A 6,000-nucleotide genomic window follows, 5' to 3' on the forward strand; every position below is an offset into this window, starting at 1 on the left:
AGATCAATAGGTACCACTCCGGTGGGAAGGTAACGGCGCTCCATGCAGTCATGCCTGTGGCCACATGACCTTGGAGGTGTCTATGGACAACGGCAGCTCTTTGGCTTAGAAATGGAGATGAGCACCAACCCTCAGAGTCAGACATGACTGGACTTAATGTCAGGAGAAACCTTTACCTTTTACTAATAATAACTTTATTCTTATGTCCCATCCCATCTCCCCAAAGGGACTCGGGGTGGCTTACATGGGGACCAAGCCCAGTAGAACAAAAAATTAAATTATATCACCATAAAATACAATTGCATTTCAATGAATTAAGCACATAAAAACATATAAAACATCATAAAAAACATAAACTCAACAACAAACAATAACTAGTATCCAGGCACAGTGGATGCATTCAGAGCTGAAAGGACGGGACAGGGCTTGTGAAATATTCAGTAGAGTCTCACTTATCCAACATAAATGGGCAGGCAGAACGTTGGATAACTGAATATGTTGGATAATAAGGAGGGATTAAGGAAAAACCTATTAAACGTCTAATTACATTATGATTTTACAAATTAAGCACCAAAACATCGTTTTACAACATGTTTGCCATTTGTTTGGGAGCGTGGCAGCATTTGTGTTGTTGTTAGATATGTTAGCCTGCTGCGCATTGCTGCCTAAAGAAACAGCTGTGAATCCGGGCAGGAGGCAGATCGTGTTGGATAATACAAAAGGTTGGATGAGTGAAAGTTGGATAAGCGAGACTCTACTGTATTGCAATAAAGTGCAAAGGCTAGATATTAAATTAGGCCTAGAAGGGCCAAGTCAAGTTGTTGAACCGATTAGTCAAAGGCACATTGCGACAACTAAGTTTTCAGGTCTTTCCGGAAGGTGGCCAGGGTGAGCGCTGATCTAATCTCTCTGGGGAGGGAGTTCCAGAGCTTGGGGGCCACCACCGAGAAGGCCCTCTGTCTCGTCCCCACCAATCATGCTTGTGATGGAGGTGGGAGCTATAGAAAGACCTCCCCATTAGATCTTAAAGTTTACACAGGTTCATAGCGAGAGATGCAATTGCAAAGATGGACTGGGCCCGAGCCATTTAGGGCTTTATGGGTGATAACCAGCACCTTGAATGGGGACCGGAAATTCAGTCAGTGGAGCTGTTTTAATAGGGGGGTTGTCTGCTCCCAATTTTCAACGATAAGGCAACATAGTTACACTTATACAGTGTTACAATTACAAATGGCCCTTTGAAAGCAACCATAAGCCTGATGTGGTCCTCGGTGAAAATAGATTTGACATGCCTAGCCGAGGGGGTTGTCTACATCAACAACAAAAATCGACTCCAATTCAAAGTATTTTGCTCTGGATTCTTCCCTTGGCACACCTATTTATAATAGACCACATTGACACTATATTGAGGGCTACACATTTTCCCAGCCAAATTCAAATTGGGACTGCTTTAAATGTCTTTGAAAATGGTGATGCTTTGCTTTCCACCCATCATTCTCTCCCACTACCACCCCAATACCATCCTACATTTTAAAAAAATCCAATGTTTTTGTGGAAAGTGGAGCAAGAAGTGAGTTTCGCCTTTGTAGCTACATTTCCATGATCTTTCATGTTGATGTTTCAGATTGTTTGGGTAATGTTTTGCCTTTACTGTTTAATCTGTTGCTTGTGCCACCATTCTTCTGGTTGTGTAAAACTGTACAGTATTTTGTCTTTACCTTGAGACTGTTTGTAACAAACAATGGGCTATGCATGCTATAAAGAGAAGGAAGGAAGGAAAGGCAGCAGGCCTTATACATTATGATGCCAGTCAGTGCATAAGAAAATATGATTATCACAATAAGAACCAAATATGTATTTTAGCAATATAATCATTATACTTGATTATCAAAAGGGGCTCCTGTATACATTAGACCAGCTAGTGCTTTTTCATAGTCCTAGATATTTTTCATAGTCCTAGATATTAGAGGACAGCATGATGCAATGAGAAATTCCCTGACCACTTTCTCAAAGCCTACCATTCCAATCCTGGTCACTTTTCAAAATTTTCAACTCCCTTTTTACTTCAATGGGATCCATACTGCTAAATGATGTGTAGGACTGCAGCCCAAAAGGGCGAGGGAAGACAATGACAAGGAAAAGTAAGGCACAGTTGACTTCTGGGAGTTGTCCTCAGTCTGTTAACTGTGTACATACACACAAACACACTCTTGCTCAGGTCTGTGTGTGCCTGTGATACACAGAGTGTTGTTTCCCCCCGCAGATTGTTGCAATGCCCTTGAGCAGTGTTGCCCTGCCTTTGGCAGAGTCAATACAGATCCCTGAAGAACAACACTGCCGTTATCCTTTTCTCTTCAGACAAAGTGTTGCTTAACAAAAGGGACAGAGCAGGGGAAATGTCTACGTTCAAAACGATGCAGACAAGCTGAGTAGCAGGAAGCCCCACTCCTATGAACCCCAAAGCAGCCCATGTTTAATAGCGATGTTTGAACAGAATAAGCAAGTTCCTCCATTTTGCTCTTTGATCTACGATCCAAGTCCAAAACTGTAAACCCATGAAGGCCTAAAAGACTTGAACAGGCAAAAAAGAGGGGATTTTTTTACACTCCTGAATTCCCTGCTTCCCCCAATCTCTATCTCACACAATTTTGCTACAAATAGTGGCTTCCCCAAGAGAAGGTCTGCTATCTTAAGTATATGTAAATGCTGTGTTATTGTTTGTTGTTGTCATTTACTATCTATTATAACATACTATTTACTTTGCTATTATTTACTATAGGAAATTCAATTTCCTATCCTATAGGAGAGCCTCCACTAGCTGATTAAAGTTCCCCCTTCCCGGGTGATGAACTGTCCAGTTTTAACTGATTAACCAGTTAATTAATTCGGTTGATTAACTGTCCACTCATTAACTGATGACTCCGTTAATTAACCAATTGATTAAGCCAGGGGATCCATTGGGTCCTCTCCCGAATAGCATTTCATTGTCTGCTGAAGACCTTTTCATTCTGGAATGCCTCTGGTCTAGCCAGAAAATGACCAGGGTTTTGCCTTCCCATTCATTCTGTTTTCTGCCTCTGTGTTAAGGATCGTTATTTTTACCAGCTGCTTCTGTTTTCATTTCAAGCTAGATGGTATACAAATTGTTTTAAAATTTTTAATTTCAGCAACCATGCCTGTTATGCAATGTATTTTGTGTTTAATAAAAGAGGTTATGTATTGTTTAATAAAAAAGTAACAGTAAAGGTAACAGTTGATGTTGCTTTTAGGATTTCCAGTTAAGGATTGTCCCAGCATTTTGGTAATAACTACACACATATAGGACATTCATTTCTTCGTGTTTGGAAAGTAAGATTGAAATCTTAGCTAAAGAGTCAATTCCCAAGGCCCTTCCAGACAGGGCCCAAAAAGTGAATTAATTCGGGACAAAGCAGAATAACCCAGGTTTTTGGGAAGGGTGTGGGAACTTAAACCTTCTTCGTAACGGGTTTTTTCACCCCCTCAGAAGCAGGTTTAAGCCCTGTCTGGAAGTGCCCCCAGATGAATGTGAAATAAGGAGATTATTCCTTCCAAGTCACTTGGGGAGATTCTTTAAGGAACATTGGGCAAGTCATATAATCTGCACCTCAGAGGAAGGCAAAAGCAAACCCACGCTGAACAAATAAGAAAACCTGTAATAGGGTCATTTTAGAGTTGCCATACGTCACAAATGATTGGAAGGCACACAACAAAGAGATGCTGGGATTGGCAAAGAAAAATCTAAATTTGAGGAATCTCTGAAGAAAGTCTATCTTCTTTCCCTTCCTTCCCTTCCTCCTTCGATCTTGTGGTTTAAGATTAAAGTCAGTGCCTATCTGTTGGATCACTGTTCATTTGTTGGAAATTATATTGGGGGAAGGAGCTCATATTATGTCTGTAGCTAGCTCCATATATCTGGAGGATATATATGGAATGACTGAGACAATATTTGATAAAGAAGATTAGAAACAAAGAAATGTCATTTCCCGTAGACATGATACTCATTGTATCAGTAGAGTATCTACTGATATAATGCTCTATACTGATCTATACTGTAGAGCAGTATACAGCAGTCTAGTTAGAATAGTCAAGAACTTCATGTTGTTTCCTGAAAAATAAAAAGAACAGCAGTAGGAGATTCCTGACTCTGCTAAGATACCATTAAATATTGTGCTATCTAGTAACTAAGCTGTACAATTATGTGATCCACCCTCTCCTTCCTTTGGTTTAAATGGAAGGAAAAAGACAAAAAGAAGTAGCACAGTTAAAATATTTGGTGGGTTGGGGAAACCAGCACCTGAAATTGAAATCCATCGATATCCATGGCTTCCACTGTTTTTTTTTTGGCTTCTGGACAGCAGCATAGATTTCACTCTGGAAAATATGGCAAGCTAATGGGCAGCAGCAAAATTGGGCAGACAATTGAGAGAGGGAGATTTCAGTATTATGGTAGCTAATAATTTCCATTTCAGTTGGCCAGTTTATCCACTCTGGATATTAGTCTGAACATTAAAGGAGCTACCCAAGCTCATGAACCCTTTTACCTAATCAGAGCCGGTCCAAGGTAATTTTCAAGTGTAGGCGAACAGAATTTTGGCGCCCCTCCAAACCAATCATTGAAAAATAAAAGCGTTGGATAAGTGAAAATGTTGGATAATAAGGAGGGATTAAGGAAAAGCCTATTAAACATCAAATTACATTATGATTTTACAAATTAAGCACCAAAACATCATGTTTTACAACAAATCAACAGAAAAAGCAGTCCCGACTGCGCCCCCATATGTTTTGCGCCCCAAGCGACCGCTTAATTTACCTCATTGTTGGACCGGCTCTGCACCTAATCATGAGAGCACCAATGGTTCTGGTGCAGGGAAGAAGAGCTTGAGGAATTGATGTGAACTCTTTTCATGTTACATCTTCCTCCAATGTAAGTAAAATGGAATTCAAAGGAAGACCTGTGGCAAGAATGCAAGTTCAGGCACAATCTCTTGATAAAACAAGTCAGAATTTCCCCATGAAGAGCGTTAATGGCCAATGAGACATTTCGTCTTGGCAAATACACAACCAAGATGTTCTTAGAACTAGTTCAGGTCAAGTATAAATGGGAAAAAGCCAAGAAATATTAGGGGAAAAAGAGTGGCTCCTCTGATCCAAATGTGCTAACCCAGGCATGGGCAAACTTTTTCCCTCCAGATGTTTTGGATTTCAACTCCCAGCATTCCTAACAGCCTCAGGCCCTTTCATTTTCCCCCTCGGCCACGAAAATGAAGGGGCCTGAGGCTGTTAGGAATGCTGGGAGTTGAAATCCAAAACATCTGGAGGGACAAAGTTTGCCCATGCTTGCGCTAATGCCTAAAAAGCCAGACCAAATTTAAGAGAAAATGAGAGTTTTACTCATTAAAGGGGTCTGTGACGGAAAGAGAAAAAGATTATTCAATGTATGACCTAAACCAAGGTCAGTTCTGGCCATACAAACAGATTAGACAGCTTCCATTGATCAAAATCCTAACTAAAGGAGACTCCTTTAAGGAATGGGATATATGACACTCTAGCATACAATAAGTTTGCTCTTGTTGCAACTAAAAAACAGGATTGAGGCCAAAAGCTGCGTAATTTATAGTACCTACCCTGTTTCCCCTAAAATAAGACATCCCCTGAAAATAAGACCTAGTAGAGGTTTTGCTGAATTGCTAAATATAAGGCCTCCCCCGAAAGTAAGACATAGCAAAGCTTTTGTTTGGAAGCATGCCCAACGAACAGAACACCAGAGCATACAGGATCGGTAAATGTACATACCATAGAGTGTTGTACATGGAAATATTGGTAGTAACAAGAAATTCTTGATAGGATTCACAGTTGGTCTGGTTATGCTGGTTTGTGATGACAACTACTGTACAGTATATAATAAATGTTCATTTTTTTTGTTCAACAATAAATGTGAATCCTTCTTCATGGAAAAATAAGACATCCCCTGAAAGTAAG

Source organism: Anolis carolinensis, chromosome 6 (assembly GCF_035594765.1).
Source record: "Anolis carolinensis isolate JA03-04 chromosome 6, rAnoCar3.1.pri, whole genome shotgun sequence".
In the NCBI taxonomy this organism is placed as follows: Eukaryota; Metazoa; Chordata; class Lepidosauria; order Squamata; family Dactyloidae; genus Anolis; species Anolis carolinensis.